Below are 18,955 nucleotides of genomic sequence, written 5' to 3'. Positions count from 1 at the left end.
ACCATCCCGGTGGCATTTGTTTCAAGTTCCTTTCCAGTTCATTCATTCATTCATTCATTAAAAAATTATTTGCTGACTCATCATATACTCTGGCAGTAGAGAAGACATTGTCAAATGCTGAGTGTGTCTGCAACAGGCCCAACCCCCCTGAACTGTTTGTCCCTGTTAGTTAATCTTTAAAGGGCTGTTGAATCATTGTAGGTCTCAGTTTTGTCGTCTGTAAAGTGAGCGGGATAATAGAAGCTGCCTCATAGGATTGTTGTGAAAGTTAATGAGTGAAAATATATGAGCCACCTAGATCAATGGATGGCACATAGTAAGCGCTATGCAAGTGTCAGCTTTCATCATCATCACCAATACTATAGTTATTCCACATTTGGGAAACATAAAAATATATAGACAAGATTTCTTCCCTCTAGAAGTATGCAGACTGGCTGGAGAAAGCACACAGGGAAATGGTGCAAGAGGGGAATTGCTGTGATGGGGCAAGTGCCATCAACTCTGACTGGGAAGCCTGGAGAGGGCTCCCAGGGAATAAGGATTTTGAGCTTAGGGGAAATTTTCCAGGTAAAGAAGGGATCTGGTTAGCAGTTAGCATCACTCCTGTCTGTGTGGTCTGTTGCCTATTCATAACTGTGTATTTAGTATAGTATATTGCTTATTCATGCCATCTCTGTCTCTACTACCCTTTTTGTCATCCACCCTTTGGAAAGCAAAAGCAAAGACCTTTCACTGGTTTTACTGACTTGAAGAGGCTCTTTGGAAATTGCTGCTTTTTTTGTAGCCTATTTTTACCTTCAGCCTGACTCATCTAGGTGAGGGTGGAAAATGAAACTCTCCGCCCGGAGAAGTAGAAGCAAGGGGAGAAGTGACCGAAACCATGGTGATACCAGCAAAACCCACCCTGGAGCCAAGCAGCACCGCATTCCTCTGCCCCCTCACCCACACACTCTCATCCTCAATGTGTGTATCTCCAGGGTCCTGAATGAAAAAGGGGAGGGCTGTTGGGAAGTGGCAGGGTATTTCTGCTTTACCCACCGAGGTTTCCCTTGCTGGCTTCCTTCTGACAGGGCCTTTCTATACATTTTCCACTCAATTTGGCCCAGATTAAGTGAGCCCTGAGTTGGGAAGTCGGAAGTGGCTGGTGGAATGTGGCTCAGGAAGAAGGACACACATGGAAGGGGTGTGTTGTTTCTAATACAAGTGGACAGCACTGCACCTGTGGTTCAGTCCCCCAGCTTGCAGGAAACTGTGCTGTCCATGTATATACGGGCTATTACAGAGATTTTCAACTGGAGTGCTGCAAGAATTTTTAAAACATGCAATACCTGACTATTTAGTCAAGGCCCCTGACCCCTTTTCCCTTAGATTGTCAGGGAAAAAAAAGGACAATAGCCAACATAACAATAGCCATCCAGTGTGAATGAATCAAAATTATACTTATTTTTTTTGTCAGATAGGCAAAAAAATATATTGTTTTGGTGTGCTACAGAATTTTAGTAATTAGTTTATGTGGGCCATGAGATGAAAAAAGCTGAAAATCACTGGGCTATTGGCATCCAGGTTATGGAATCACTTTTGAAAACAGACTCAAATTTAAACCATTCAGATTCCCTGTGGCACGTTCCCCCTGACAAAACTGTTGGGTGAAGGTCTGAAAAAAAGCTAAAGCCTAAACACATCATTGGCACCCCCCTTATGGCAACCCTTTCACTTCCTATCATTCACAATAACTGTCTCTAGTTAATACTGTTTGTTAAACATTTGTTGGATTTACTTCTTACCTCTCCCTTAGGGTTAGTCTGGGTTTAGTCACGGATATCTCTCCACTTTCTCTTTGTGCTCGAGAGAAATGAACTCTCATTTCATCCAATCCAAAACACCGCAGAGATGACTCACCATTAACCTTGCTCACAAGGAAGTTCCAAACTGAAGCATAAAAAATATGATGTTTGGGCAAAAAGCCCATCTACAGCTGTATGAATACCTTATTTGGGCATACGAGATACCTGATGTTCAGCTCAAGGAAATACCATTTGAGAAACATACAGTACCACAATCTGGCTATATTTTATGTTCCCTTCCCATCAGTCTGGGATAAATTGTGTGTGTCAAGTTTGACAAGCGTGGGTGAGCTAAATGGAGCTGTTAGCTGTCTTTTCAACATATTTATCTGTTTCATTGCCTGCTCTAGGATGTCTTTGTGATTGTTATGCAGGGATCACAGATAATAGACCATTTGAAATCTTACTTCAATTAAAACTTAATTCTTAGATGTCAATAGTAGTGTTTTATACAGAGGGTACAATAAAAGCAGTGTCTTTTATGCATATCATTAAAACAAAAAATGAGAATAAAAAATGACCTCAGCGTTTTCCAAATCAAGATGCTGACACTGTCTCATGAACCTTTGTCATTGTGATAAAATTATGGTTATGTTTCAATATCCTGTGCAAATTGAGAGAGTCACATAAGATTTATAAGAAAAAAATCACATGAAATTTATCATCTTCTCACTTAACATTCATTCACTATTATTGGTTTTCATCATATAGGAGAGAATTGATTGCAAAAGATGCTTTTATTTTATAAAATTGAGAATAAAAGTCAAGATTATAAGGGATTAAGTCTACTTATTCATATTGTACAAAAGAAAATACAAAATAACAGAATGCATTTGTTGGTGGAGGAACTGTTACAGAGAGACTACAGTGAAAAAAATTTTTAGCAAGCCATGAAGTTCTAGGCACGGTCCACTGCAGGGTATCACGTTAACCATCTCACCAAAGTAAATGTTTTGTGAAGGCGACGCTGATGAAATTTCTTCCCGTTTTATAGCATCAGTGGGGTTGAAGAAGTTCTCTGTTCATCAGTAGAATTACTTTTGCTATTCGTGGTAACAGTCGTTCCTTCCTCTTATTAATAATGCCCCGATTTCAGTCTGGGTTTCTACTCCTCCACCAGGAAGCCCAAATGCTTCATTGCAAGCTAACCCTCTCACAGTCCAGGAAGTTACACATGATTAATTCAAGCCAATCAATGTGTCTAGTCTCAGAGAACACAGTGATTTTGTCAAGAAGAGCACATGATAGAATTTTCCCAGAGAGGTGTCAGGACACTGTCAGAGTTACTGCTTTTAGGCAGGAATTACTCCAAACTATCCTGGAAGTGATCTAAATAGAATCACTTTTGGTAGTATACAATATGTAAGGTCAAAAATTATTGCATCACCTCACTGCCATACAGAATGAAGTCACCAAGGAGGACAGTAGAATGGAATGAACTGCAAAAAAAAAAAAAGCAAAACAAACCCAAACAAACCAAAGCATAAACAGAGTTTTTATCAATACATAGTAAATCACATCTTGCCTCCGAACTTTTCAGTTACATGAACTAGTAAATTCCCATCATCATTTAAGTCAACTAAGTCAACTTGAATTGTGTTTTCTATGTTTGTGTCTTCTTATTGCGTGCTTACTGTGAGCAAATTACCATTGCAAGAGCTTTAGGTATATTCTTTTATTTCGTCTTCATAACAACCCTTTGAGTACCCTTAAGGGGCACTGTTATCATCCCCATTCTGAAGAGATGAAATTGAGTTACAAATAAATTAAGTTACTTGTAAGAAATTTTGAACAGGTGGTAAGAGTTAAAACCAGATTCCAACCTAGGCAGTCTGAATCCAGAGCTATGCCCTTCAACACAGTGCTGCAATACCTCATCCAGTTCCCAATGCCAAGTGAGACTATTGCAAAACAGCCTGAAGATCTCCATCTTGAAGATTTCTGTAGAGGGTATATCAGCCTATTATACTGATAAATCAGCAATATTCCTTCCTACCTGGTTCAAACCATTCTTGTCTATGGCAAATTCATTCACTCAGCATTTATTCAGCAAGTATATATTGACTGCCAACCATGTGCAAGGCACTGTTCTAAGTACCAAAGTATAATTCCTACTCTCATGGAGATTACACCTAATGGTAGAAACAGACAATGAACAAATAAATAAATAAATATAAAGTTTAGCGTCAGGTAGTTGTAAATGTTATCAAGAAAATTAAAGTAGGGTAAAGAAACTTTCCAAAGAAGACTGAGAAAATGGTGATTACTACAGGAACATTTAGTACAAATTCATCAGTATATTGGATTTCCGAAGGGCAAAGTGTCAAAGACGAGAGCCGAGCAGGCGGAGAATCACTGCATTCTAGTCCACAAACAGACGTCACCAGTTCAAGCAGGTCAGTGGTCACTCGACGTATTTTCTATCTCTGTCACGCCCGAGTGTGGATATCAGGAAAACTGAATTCTCAGAGTGGGACAGAGGAAACTGTAAAATGGTACAAATAAGGATGTCAAGCAGCCAGATGATCATGGCCAGAGGCCCCCAAATAATGTCACCTTCTCAGTAGGAATGGTGAGGCTATGTGTCCAGACACCAGATCGACAAGCAGAGCTGAAGGGTAATAGATGACCCTGGTCAGGAACTGGTGGAGAACTAGGAGATACCTGGGTATTAGGGGATGGAGACAAGTAGCCAAGTACCTATTGTCCAGGAAAAGTCATAGAAGCGAAGCAACAGCCAACCCCAAATGCAGCATGGTTTGGAAGAAAACAATATGTGCAATTCCTATTCCTTATATGCTACCAGGACCAGGAACTAGCATCTAAACATAGACAGTTATTGCCATCAATTGGAGTTTAAGAGAAATATCTCTGGGAAAGTTTTTATTCTGTTTAATTATGAGTGATAGGTTGAAAGAAGTGTCCTACACTTCTATTTCTATTAAGCAATAATTAATAAAAGCAAATGAATAAACAATTAGCAAATAGCTTACTAATCAGAATTTACTGTATCTTTGAATCTTGTTCTAATTGAACATAATTTAAAAGAGATTAATGATAGTAGTTACTAATAGATTAGTAAGACAAACTATTAAAAATGGGCAGGATTCATTCTCTTCCAATTAACCATATATGTGACATACTTGACTGTTCAGACTAATTGCAAAGTACCCCAAAGGGACCGTGAAATAATGTTGAAATTGGCAAAACTGGCACTCCTAGGAAGTCTGAGAGATCCCACGGACATCTTTCAACCAAGGAGGAATGAGGTTCAGTTTTTACCCCAATCTTCATGCCATTTTCTCAATCAAAAGTTGGCTTGAACCACAATAAAATATGTTGAGCCATCTACTTAAATTGAATGCCTCACCCATCACAAAAGTTAACTGTTTTTATGCCTGAGGTTATTTACACTGACCTACATAAGTCATGGGCCTGAGTAATCGGTTCCAGTGCTCTCTCAGCCCAGCTCCTACCTGCCACTGTGTTAGAAATGGCCTTGCTTATAAAGTGAGTTTGTGGTTTTCTTTGTATTTATTTTCTTTTCATTCCCCATGTATGCCGAAAGCTGCCTTTTAGATCAGAGTCATGGCACCAACTTTGAAGTAACCAGGTCATAAGGCAGGGGAGAGAAGACAAAGGTCTTTGGGGAATTTGTAGTCTAATCATAAGTCAGATAAAGGTGCATTTTGGTAGGCAGAGCTTGAGGGCCACAGAAGGTGCAGCTCTCCTAACCCAGGGAGGGGAAGGTAGCCAACAGCAGTGTTGGATCTGAGAGCAAGTCCCCTTGTGTGCTCACCTCCTTCCTGCTTCCCTCTCTCTCTCTCTCTCAAACACACACACACACACACACACACACACACACACACACACACTGCTTTAGCTGCAAACCACCCTCGTTCAGAATGGTGAGGGAGGGGGCCAGAGAATAGGATATTGTAAAACACCGTCAGGTCACCCAGAGCCACTTCTCCCCCTCTGAACAAGGCTGTCTGCACCAGCAGTGAGCTCCAGAGCCCCAGTCGACCTCGCTGCGCACGTGCAGAAGGCATGGTCACTGTCTCAGCAATCCTCCCCCTGAGCCATGGAGTCCGGTCCCATTCCACAACTTCAGGCAATGGCGGAAACGCCACCAGGGTGTGGGCTCGGTGATTGGAAGGGCTGTTGGCTTCAGATGGGACTTGAGAAAAGGGATGCATGAGTGCTATTCCTGACTGCCTGTGTTCAAATCTGGGCCCCATCACTTCCAACTGCAAGTTAAATCATCAGACTTGACTAGACCTTTCCTAAAATGATATAATCATTGTGCCTCCCTCAAATTACTGTTGTGAGAATCAAATGAAATAATATATTGGAAGTGCTAGGCCAGTGGCAACTCAATTCATTTTATCCATTGTCATTATTAGTATATGTGCTGCTCAAGCGAGCACATATCATTGTTAAAAAGTGCTGTGCCTTCTCTGAGAGCAGCAGCGGTTGCTAATGCTGCTTCCACGGCACACCCCTAGTGTGTCCCTAGAATCACACAAAGCCCTCTCTTCTGACAGTCTGAACCATTGCAATTACAAGTTCACTTTATGAGCCAAGGACACACCTATGCTGCTTTGCTTATTAATTAATTAGGTCCTTCTTCCAATAGGATTGAAAGGTCTTCCTAGACAAAGGTCACAGGTTTTGCCTCTGCTGGACCACTCCCTGTCTGCACAGCTCCTTCCCAATCCCATATCTCTTCCCTCTCTGCCCTGCATATAACTGGACATATGACACTCTCCATAAGGTACTAGAATGCTCTGGCTTCATATCTGTGTCCCCACAGCACTGCCATCTCTTTGAGAGTAAAGACTGTCTTGTGGAACAGTTGTATCTTCAACACCTAGCATGGTGCTTATAGCACTGTAGATAGTAAATATTTGTTGAGTGAAATATAAATAAATGAAAAAGAAGTGCTTTATTGCATAAGACTCATTTCATAGGATATTCTTACGTGTAGCTTATGTGTACCCTGATGGTTAAGGGTATTCTGGGAATCCAGAGGAGCATTAACCTGAAAGTAATGTAGGTGTAGCCTGTGAATCCTCTCCTCTCCCCTCCTCTCCCCTCACCCCTCCCCTCCCCTCCCCTTCTCTCTCTCTGCTCACTCTGTCTCTCCATCTCCCCGCCCCCCATTTCTTTCCCCACCTTCCTTTCTTCTCTTTTCTGTCCCTGTGCTGTCATTTTTCTAGAGAGTTGAGAGGTTTCTGTGGAAGGTCCAGGTGACTTGATAGAAGGTGCAGGTGGCTAGCTTTGGCTGGGGGCTCCACATCTGTCACAAATGCCTGAGGGTTCTTTCTGTATTCAAGCTGTCCAACCTGATGGAGCTCACCAGAGCGTGCACTGTGGCTAGGCTGGGGAAAAAGAGTGTCACTGTCTGAGGCCATTTCATACAGAGTGATACATTCTAGACCAGGCAAAGTGGGAGAGCCCTGTAAACCTTTAGGATAGAGTAACTTTTTTTGTAATTATGTAGAAGGGCTTTGTTCCTTTGTGGACAAACTAATAACCTAGCATGCCTTGTTTTTCTTTCCAAAGAAAATGGAACAACTTCAGTCCTTTCTTCTTGCTCTGTAACATGAGTGCCCAGTCCCTCATCTCAAATTGCAGTCAGGTCTCCTGCAAAATGGTTCACTGTTCTTTTCTCCAAAGTTATCTTGAGCTTTTACAGGATGATCAAAGGAGATATTACAAATGAAGGCACTGTTCAAGTTACAGTTACATTTTTCCTACTGTCAAAGGACTAGTACAAATAACACATGAATCAGAATAAGCAAATAAAGCTGTATCTTCTCCATGCCTGTCATTGGCCAATAGGACTCAAGCAATGCAAGGAGTGTTTGTAGCAGGTTGCCCCAGGTTTATGTATGCCTGGAGCATCTTTGCACACTTAACCCTTTTGTTCCCTCTTCTTAGCACCAGTAGGACCTCCGTTGGACCTGGTGACATTTTCTTGATCTACTTTACTTACTGTAACCACACCATTTGAGCCAAATCTTTGAAATGCATCCCCTCCTCCTCTGACCTCATCAATAATTAACACATTTTAAAATGTATGTACTTAACATATATTTATAAATCTATCTAGTTTGGAAACCAAAAGGGCTGCTTGATCCAGACCTTGCATTTACTTGAGACATTGAATTTTTTACTTTTGGCATTATCTTCAAATAACTATACATTGTCCTTTGTCCATGTAGTATCACTGAGATACATAGACAGGATTGAAAAAAAATGACACAAATTGAAACTGAATTCCTACTCACTGGGTCACATGGCGTTTAGGGTGCCATGTATTAATACATACCTTTTAAATAAACCTTTCAATGATCTTCTGAATCGTACAATTATATTGCATTTTTTGGTGAAAGTGTTAATTTGTTGAATGTAAACATTAAAAAACATGCTACAATTTTTGTAACCTTGTTTTGACATATCTTCACTGCATGTCACACCCCAAAGGAGTAAGAAAGAGAAAGGAGAAGAGGTGGCCCCATCTTTTCTCACACTCAGAGACCCCAGGCAGTGAAGACTCCAGGCCCCTCGGGGCCGACACTGAGACTTTTGAGGGACCCTGTGCTTTGTTTGTGAAGGAGGCAGAGGCAGACTTGACTGCAAAAACCCTCCACAAAGTCAATAAGGCCCCTGGGGAGACATGAGATATGAGACGCTTTTCCTTTCTATTCTGTCCCAATCCTGCGCCTCCACTCAGGACTCATAGAAAAGGGGCAGCTAAACATTTTAAATAAGTAACTTGAAGAATTATGTGGTGTTGAGCCATCCCACTTTAAAGAGAAAAAAAGATAATTCTGTAGATCCTAAAAGCAAATGGTAGACTATAATATGGGGAATTGGGCACTAAATTTCTATTAATTCATAAAAACTAAAATAGAATCCATTAAAGGCGGAGGGTGTTGGTGCGAAAGGAGATGTAAATTACCCACGATCAAGCTTGAAATGCAAACCCGACCGTGTTTGGCATCAGGCCAGCTACCATTAAAGTAATTATTTTTAATCATCAGCACTTGGTGACATGAATACTCATATTTGTTGATTTACTGAGAAAAGCACTTTATATTGTAAATAAAATAGCTGGAGAAATATACACTAGGATTTTAGAACAAATAATAATGATCACTCTCACTTTTTGAGCATCTTTCCTTTTACGAAACCATTTCTTTAAAAAGCAACTGTTTCCACACGGCTCAGACATGGGCCTGGTATAATGTCAGTGGGGCAGGTGTGAGCTTATTTTTATATCCTATTTTTTAATGGGATAGTTGGCTCTACTCTCAAATGAAGTATGGGGAAAAGAGGATTTCTGGTGATTCTTTAGTGGTAACCAGAGGAAATGTAGAAAATGACTATTAAAATGTACCCCAAGCATTGCCATGGGCACCCTCAGAAACCTTGGGACAAATAACTGCCTCCCTTCTACTTCAGTTTGCCAGCTTCTGCTGGGATTTGAAAGGTGGCTTGTCTTCACCAGGGAATGAGGGGCCAGAGGGGCATCCCAGGCAGGCCAAAGACTCGCGCAAAGGAGGCTGGGGAACAGCCCTGTGTGTGCAGAAGAGAGGGAAGGGTGGAGCGGAAGGAGACAAGGCTTCGAAGTGGGCAGGCTAAGAGTGGATGACCTTTCACCCTGTCCAAGGGAGTGATGGTCATCTCCTAAATCAAACATAAGTGCGTTTCATTTTTGTAATTTTTATTTTTCATTAATCCTCATCTGAGGATATGTTTCTTGAATTTAGAGAGAGAGGAAATGAAGGAGGAGGGCAGGGAAAGAGAGAGAAAGAAACGTCCGTTGGTTGCCTCTCATATGTGCCCCTGCCTGGGATCGAACCTGAAACCTTTTGGTGTATGGACGACGCTCCAACTGACAGAGCCACCAGGCCAGGGCTATGCCTGCATTTTTTAAAAAAATCACCCATGCTTGCTTAAAAATGCCAATTTGTAGGTCTTACCAGCTCCCATTCCCCCAAAGATTCAGATTCCATTGTCCCAGAGCAGGGCCCAGAAATCTGCATTTTAACCAGCACTGTCTTATGCCACTTCCCCACAGTCCTGCACAGACTCTGAGGCTGGCTGGTGGTCTCCCTTTGAGCAGCCCTATCATCAGTGATGAGGAGCCCCTGCAAAATTTTGAGCAGAGCAGCAGTCACTTTGTTGGCAATTGGACGTGGACTGCAAGGGGCGAGACTCCAGGTGGGGAGAGGCGTTGCTGCACTACCCGAGTCACTGCGGTCGTGCTGGGGGTGGGACTGCGGGGGCAAAGCAGAGACACCGGATGGGGAAGTCGGAGAGGGTGTGAGGGCAGACTGCATACGGAGAGTGGGGAGAAGTGACCCTAGTACTTCTGGCCCAGGTGACTGGGGAGGTGACGGGAGCGCGCCATCAGTGAAGAGGAGGCCTTCTTTTCTTTTGTTTTCTGTGGGCAAGTGGGGTTGGGGAGGAGTGTACTTGGTGGACAAATATCACTTGATTCACCTGAGGGACAACTCAGTGGGAGGCCTGTGGTAGATCCGAAGTTCAGAAAGATGAGGCGAGTTTGAGGAACAAATCTGGGAGTCATCTGTTTAATATTCGTTAGTCAGTCCATGGGCAAGAAAGAAATCACTGGGGAGAAATGTGTAGAGAAGAGGGTTTTTTCATACAATGAGAAAAGATTACAAGAAACCCACTGCCTCCTCTTCCCTCAAGAAAACCACTGCCCTTCAGTTTTCCCCTTCCTCTCAGTTCCCCCTTCGTGAGCCCCTAAGTGAAGCCTGATATTCACAGTATGCAGCACCATGGACATCTGTTCGTTTTGACAGGAATGCCCTTTAATAAGGAACCATACCGTTAATTTCTCAGCCCCTAAGAGGGCCTGGTAACTCCCATGAGAATCTCCATGTTACTCAATCTAAAAACTTTTTTTTCATCTGAATCACTTTTTCTTAACCCGCATTTGAGGTAAATGCTTTGGATTTAGTTTTGTTCTGATGTGTTCAATTGCTGGTACTCATTTTCTATAGTAGTTCTTGGCTTTGTTTCTTCTCTTGAACTGTCATTTTATCTTAATGATTCCTAAAGCTTTCATTTTTTCTGTGACTATTATTATAGTATTATTAGAGTTTGTTTGTTTGTTTGTTTTTATTCAGTTAGGCAGAGTTGTATGGGCTAGCTTGGAAACCTATCACATGTTGTAAATTTTATGCAGAACTGTGTTCCAAAACTGTGTTTTTGGAACACAAATGAATTGTGATAGGTGGCTGCCAGCATTTGGGAGTATCATCATATGCTATTTTTAAAATAACATAATGTTATTGTCCACAAACTAATAAGGTTTGCATTTAAATAAACAAAATATTATTTTTGAGGAAAAGCAGCTTGATTTCATAGGAATATAATGCCTCATTAGGAAAACATATTTGTACAGAAATGGCTGAGAAATGCAACCATATGATTTCACCAGAGGATGTTAAGATTGGAAAGAAAACTCTACCTGCGTTTTCCCATATGTGGAAACAGCATGGCCAAAGTCTGGAGAACGGGCCCCAGAGACCCAAGGGGCCCCTATTCGCATGGCTCCCACTAAACCCTAATGATACTGCCCTCAAATCATTCTACTAAAGTTGCTGGATTCTTCCACTTTAATCCCTTATGGAGCTCCTGGGCCTGTGTTAAAGAAGAAAAGGGGCTCACACCCATCAAAACCATTATGCTCACTTTTCATCTTTCCATTTGCAAGTTCTTGGGAAAGAAACTAGAGCACTAATGGGAGTGTTTGAGAGGTTTGGGGTGGGAGATGGGATTGAGGGGGATGGATTTGCATAGTACAGACTTGGCCTTCCAGAAGTCAACTCTTCTCATAGTTTAGCCAACCTCTTTCTATATGCGAAATTACCATTATTTGCCACAATACCAGTATTTTCAGTGCTATCTCTGGACTCATGCATATTAACTGGCCTAAATGTTTTGCAACTGTGGCTCCCCTTTCTGACTGAAAAAATGAAATCTGATGCCATGTGTGGATTTCAAATAGAATCCTGTATACTAATTTTAATCACACTGTCTAGATGGCAAAAACACAAGGCACTCCCTCTTTTTTGCTGACCAGGACCTGAAGTGGATATTACTTGTGCACAGCTGTCTCTGAAGAGCTTGGTGCTGGGAAAAGAGCCCCTGCTATCTTCTTGGCTTTCAGGTAATGTGTGTGGTGGGGAGGGGTGGTGGGGGGGGCGAATACACCTGTTTTAGTCTGAGATAGCTGTGCAGGTGAGCCCAAGCCTTCTGGTCTGGAGGGAGTTCATGTTATAATTCTATCATCACTGGAGAGAGAGGCATCGATCATTTTTTATTATATAATGATACAAATTTTATTTTAAATGTTATATTTAATCTTATTTTGGAGACCTCAAATTTTACAGTAGATCTTTTATTCCATGTCTTTGACATGTAGCTGACAATTTTAGGCAGTTAAGCATTATACTCCTATTGTAGTCAACTAGGAATTATATTGCTTTACCAAAGAATCTTAACAAAAGCGTTCCTCCCTTTTCCATCATATCAGTTTCTTTTCTTTGTCCCATGTTTCTTCTTTTCTCTTGTTTTTGGTGTGTGTGCACATGCCCATGTGTGTGTTGAAAAACAAAAACCAACCTGCCAGAAGTTTTCAGTTGTCAGGTTCATTGAAGTATAATTTACATACAATAAAATCCATCCTTTCTGGATATATGGTTCATTGAATGTTTGGAAACATATACAGTCATGTAAAAACCAAAGTATGAGTATTTAAATCACCCCAAAATTTTCGTTATTTCCCCTGGTAGTCAATCCCCTCTCCCCACCCCCAGCCTCAACTAATCCATTTAGCAATTCCATAGTTTTGTCTTTTCCACGAGGACATACAGATGGAATCCTACAATGTACAACCCTTTGAATCTGACTTCCTTCATGCAACATAATGCTTCTAAGACTCATCCATGTCATTCTACATATCAGATCCCTTATACTGATCAGCACAGTTGCATTGTGTGGATATTACCACTGTTCATTTATCCATTGATGGGCATTTGGGTTGCTTCCAGTTTTTGGAATTCATGAATAAAGCTTCCATAAATATTTGTATTCAAATCTTTGTATGCTTGTTTTTTAAAAAAACACATTTGATATATTAGCCTATGAGAATATAGGAAAGCAAAGAAATATTGAAAGAGAAAAATCTAATACATACTTGCTGGAGAGAGGCTGAATCTGGGAGAGGGAGAATGTGCATAATGATGTGATGACTGTTGGAAAGTGTGTATATATTTACAGTCTCTATTGCAAGGAGGAATGTGGGAACACAGGCAGGTGGGCAGTGGTTGGTGGGACCAGTCAGCATGCTGTCCAATGGGGATACAACTCTTGTTGTATCCTCATTTCCCATCACTTTGACTAGCAGGTAGCAAGGTGCTGTGATACGCAATTATTTGTTGACTAAACCACAAGGTGAAGTGTGAAATCTGTGACCATTGATACAAGGAGTTAATTTTATTTGAAAGGCTGAAATGGCTAGTTCTGCTTTTGTGAATTTCAGATACATGGCCTTCTAGTTTTCAAAGAATTAAAATAAATCTCCCACAACATGACACTAAAGATAGTAAAATCTTTCTTTGTGAAGTATGAACTATGAACATTGATACTTGAAGAACAGGGCTGTTGGTGTAGATGACATTGATGACATTCGTCCAGCCATGGAGGCCTCCGAGCATCTTTCTGCTCATGTCTAGGCTGTGAGTTCTGTCTCACCAGTGGTACCAGTCTCTTCTACTCTGTTCGAGACCCCAGCCTGCCCCCACCCCAGGCCTCTAATGACTCAACCTCCCACTTCACCATGACTGAGGTCACCTCTCTGAGGTCTGTCTGCTACTAAATGTCTCTCCACTTGTTTAACAGAGCCTTCTTTCTTCCATGCATTTCTATTGCTGGTGGAGCACTGTGGAGTGACCCTATAATTTCTCATTCAAACCCAGGACACTGCTGGGAGTGAAATGAAACACAGAAATACTTACACAAGAACATACCCCACTAGAACTACACATGCAGAGTATACTGGGACTTTCCTGGGCACACCAGACCCTGTGGTCACCCAGAGAAGAAGCAACTTTCTTTGCCAAGAAGTACTGCTCACTTCCGCTTTCGATTACAGCCCTAGTAGCTTCTCCAAGACCTGGTTCCACTGATTATTTTCTCTTATTTCTCAGTTTGTTCCTCCATCAGTTTATGCACCAAAGATTCAAAAGGTGCCTGCTATATCAAAGTTGTTTTTGACAACTGAACTTTAATAACCTTAGGAACATATAAATTTATTCACTACATCCTCTTTTGCAGAATGTAGAGGTAGTTTCCAAAATGTTTATCATTACAACCTCCTTTGTTAAAGTCTTCTCTCTCCACCACCACATATATCCAGCCCACCATCTCCTCTCTCTCTCTGACATCGTAATCACCTCCTAACCAATCTATGTGTTTTCTCATCGATCCCCGCTTCTTCATTCCATTCTCTAAATAGCTACAGAAGTAATTTTTAAAAGTAAAACTTAGACCCCATCTCTTCTCTCCATAAAAACCTTCAGTGGCTTTCCATTGTAGACCCAGAACAATATCTGAACTGTTTATCATGACCCACAATCTCCTGTCTGAGGGCCAATGCCCACCTCACCCCTCACTGCCTGAACGTACTACTACCACCGTGTCCCCACAGGTTGCCACCCTACCCCCGTCCCCCTGTCCAGGGCCCCCAGGGTACTCAAGCTTCCTGGACTTCTGTCAGTTCTCCAATGTGCCAAGTTCTTTTCTGTCAGAGGGTTTATGGTGCTTTTTTCTGTGCCTGGCTCTTAGCATAAATATTTCCTTTCTAATCTTCAGCTCTTAGCTTAAATAGCATCTTAAGAAAAGCCTACCCTGACTATCACAGGTTCTCTGCATATTTTCTTCACTGTATGTTCAACAAGTCCTAAATATTACTTTTTTTTTTTGTATTTGGTTCCTTATCTACTGTCTGTCTTTCCTATTTCCAAGCTCTGTGAAGGCAGGGATTCTCTCTGTCTTGTTTATTCCTTTGTCTCAACTCTTAGTTACAGTACCTGGAACTGGGTGGGTGCTTGGTAAGTATTTAAAGTATAAATGAAAATTATGCACTTAATTTATAAAGTCTTTGGGCATAGTTTTCATTTGGAAAAGAAAGTTTTCCAGAAATGGGGGTTCATAATTATGATTCTAAAGGCTTGTATTTAGTTGTTGTGTGTGTGTGTGTGTGTGTGTGTGTGTGTGTTTTAAGGCTTTTAAAATGTATTACCCTCTAGGGAAGTTTTTGTAATTGATATCATATTACTTCCAGAATATTAATGGATGTTAATTTATCATTTAATGTTGATTCTGCCAGATAGGTTAGTTGAAAATTATACTTTACTATTGATATTATTTGTCTTTCTTTAATGACTAGTGAAATTAAAATTTTCTTATGTTGTAAGACATATGTATTTTTTCACATGCCTATGTATGTAAATTCCTTATTCTTAATATCCATTCTTGAGAGAGTGAGCCACTTAAAACTTGGATTTTAAGAGCTCTTTCTCTATTGGAGATATTAAATTTTGTCTACTATAAATGTTGCAAATATTTTTTAACATTTTTACTTTTAACCTTATTGTTGTCTAACAAAGAATTTTAAATGTTTATGTAGTAGAACATATTAGTCTTTTCCTGTGGGATTTCTGTCATTTGTGTCAATATAAAAAGTACTTTCCCACCGAAATATCTATGAATATCTTCTCATAATATCTTAATAGTTTATATATATTTTATAACATTATAATATATGTTATATGTGATATTCTGTATGTGATATTTTTAAATACTTTAAAAAATGATTTTTGGTATAGCCAAATATTTAATTTCAATTTTCAACTAATTTTACAGTATATCAAAATTATTTATTGAAAAATTTATCCTTGCCTCATTGGTTTGAAATATCTTATTTATCATATTAAAAATTTAATAAATACTTGGATTCATTTATGGATTTTCCATTTGGTTCAATAGTTTCTTTGGCTCCTCTTTCACTGTTTACCATGTTGTTTTGGTTATTATAGCTTAAAATTGTTAATATAGGGAAAGGTATCTTCCTCCACATGGCTTCTTTTTTTGAAATAGTGTTTTTGTTATTCTGAAACATTTATTCATCCAGGTGAACTTTAAAACAATTTTTATCAAATTTTGTAAACATCCACTGAGCACTTAGAAATAATTGTCTTAAATTTATAGGTTAATAGAGGTATAAGTTATTTTTAATAAGATCAAGGCTTGTTATTAAAGAATATGGTATTTCAAAGATTTATTGAAGTCTTCTTTATAATATTGCTATGATTTTTAAGGTGTTTCATATATTTTTTATTTAGTCTATCCATATTTTTATTTTTTTGTGAGCTATTTTGAATGGAATACCTTTTCTATTGTGTCTTTTAAAACTGGTTGTTTGTTTGTAGGAAAGCTATGATTCCAGTATGAATATTTTTGAAAATACCTGATTTGTTTGACTGTTTATTCATTCTCAGAGGTCTTTCTCTTGTAGAAAAGAATAGAATCTGAAAAGAATGATAATGTTGTCTCTTCCTTCCCATCCCCACTTCATCACTATTGGTCTGAAATACTTTAGCCTCCCATAGAGGTAAGGGCTTTCTTTTAAAAAAAATATATATGTATTGATTATGCTATTACAGTTGTCTCATTTTCCCCTCCTTTATTCCCCTCCACCCTGCACATCCCCTCCCACCAGCATTCCCCCGCTTTAGTTCATGTCCATGGGTCTTACACATAAGTTCTTTGGTTTCTACATTTCCTATACTATTCTTAACCTCCCCCTGTCTATTTTCTACCTACCATTTATGCTACTTATTTTATGTACTTTTTCCCCCTTTCTCCCCCTCCCACTCCCTGGCTGATAACCTTCCACGTGATCTCCATTTCTCTGATTCTGTTCCTGTTCTAGTCATTTACTTAGTTTGTTTTTGTTTTTGTTTTAGCTTCAGTTGTTAACAACTGTGAGTCTGTTTTCATTTTACTGTTCATATTTTTATCTTCTTTTTATTAGATAAGTCCCCTTAACATTTCATATAATAAGGGCTTGGTGATGATGAGCTCCTTTAACTTGACCTTATCTGGGAAGCACTTTACCTGCCCTTCCATTCTAAATGATAGCTTTGCTGGATAGAGTAATCTTGGATGTAGGTCCTTGACTTTCATCACTTGGAATACTTTCCAGCCCCTTCTTGTCTGCAAGGTTTCTTTGCAGAAATCAGCTGATAGTCTTATGGGCACTCCTTTGTAGGTAACTGTCTCCTTTTCTCTTGCTGCTTTTAAGATTCTTTCCTTATCTTTAATCTTGGGTAATGTAATTATGATGTGCCTTGGTGTGTTCCTCCTTGGGTCCAGCTTCTTTGGGACGCTCTGCGCTTCCTGGGCTTCCTGGAAGTCTATTTCCTTTGCCAGATTGGGGAAGTTTCTCCTTCACTATTTGTTCAAATAAGTTTTCAACTTGCTCTTCCTCTTCTCCTTCTGGCATCCCTATGATTTGGATGTTGGAATGTTTAAAGACACCCTGGAGGTTCCTAAGCCTCTCCTCACTTTTTTGAGTTCTTGTTTCTTCATTCTGTTCTGCTTGAATATTTCTTTCTTCCTTCTGGTCCACACCATTGATTTGAGTCCCGGTTTCCTTCCCATCACTGTTGGTTCCCTGTACATTTTCCTTTATTTCACTTAACATATCCTTCATTTTTTCCTCAAATGTGTGACCATATTAAACCAATTCTGTGAGCATCCTGATTACCAGTGTTTTGAACTGTGCATCTGATATATTGGCTATCTCTTCATCGCTTAGTTGTATTTTTTTCTGGAACTTTGATCTTTTCTTTCACTTTGGGCCATTTTTTTTTGTCTTGGTGCACCTGTTACATATAAGGGGCAGAGCCTTAGGTGTTCACCAGGTGGTGCAACCCACGTCACTGTGTTGTGACACAGTATGAGGGGGAGGGGTCTGAGAGGGGACAATGCTGCTTGAGGCAAGCACTTCCTAATGCTTCTTTCTACTCCTGTTACTCCTTACTCCAGTCTATCCTTCATATTGCTGACAGAGCTAACTATTTCTCTGTGAAAAACTATCAAAATGGTCCCTTTTTAATTCATTAGTTTGCTTAGAAAGCCCTATGGAGCCCCCAGGCTGGGCCAGGTAATCCCAGTAGTGAACAAAACCAATAGGACTTCTGCCCTGCAAGCTTTCCATCTAGAAGGAAGAGGGACAGGTGTTAAATATACCAACCAACAATCAAGCATATTAATATAAATAGTAGTGAGTGTTTAATGGAAAAGACTGGGCACTATAAGCAGAGATTTCTAGGTCAGAGAAGCCCCCTAGAGTGACCTTTGGACTGTGACATGCAGGATGAATGGGATTTGGCCAACAAAGAGTAGGGGAGTCTTGCTGGAAGATGGAAAGCAGTGCAAAGACCCCAAGGCAGAACAGAGTGGTGCTTATGAGAAACTGGAGAAAGGTCAGTATGCCTGCAGAGTGGTGAGTCAGGAGGTGGGTGGTAGGAGGCTGGACTGCCAAGTCAAGCTTGATGTCAGTCACCTCAAAGATTTTGAGTTCTATTTTAAGTGCAATGGAAACTATGGAAGGTTTTAAGGGTAGGAGTAACATGATGTGGTTTGCAATTTAGAAGGGTCTCTCTGCTCCTGAATTAAACCATCATTTGGTTTTATAACAAGCAGGATGGTCAAATACAAAACTTGAAGCTACTAACATTTAATAGGGAAGCTGTAGAAAAATCTGCAAAGAAAGAGAGAGAGACAGAGTTTTGGTCTGAAATGGAAACTGCTTACAGTGGAAAAAATTTCCAACTAAAATTGGTGAGCAGTAAAACTCCTCAGTGCCTCAGTCAAATGCCACCATCCTAGAAAGCCTTTAACAATTACCCTAAAGTTTCTACTACTGAGATTCCTAGCCTTCGCTGATGCACCCTTCCCCATAAAACTTGGCATTTGCCTTTGCTTACACTGCT

This window comes from Phyllostomus hastatus, unplaced genomic scaffold, assembly GCF_019186645.2.
Source record: "Phyllostomus hastatus isolate PE091 unplaced genomic scaffold, TTU_PhHast_1.1 phas_scaffold_78, whole genome shotgun sequence".
Taxonomy (NCBI): Eukaryota; Metazoa; Chordata; class Mammalia; order Chiroptera; family Phyllostomidae; genus Phyllostomus; species Phyllostomus hastatus.
This window is presented reverse-complemented; position numbering follows the sequence as displayed.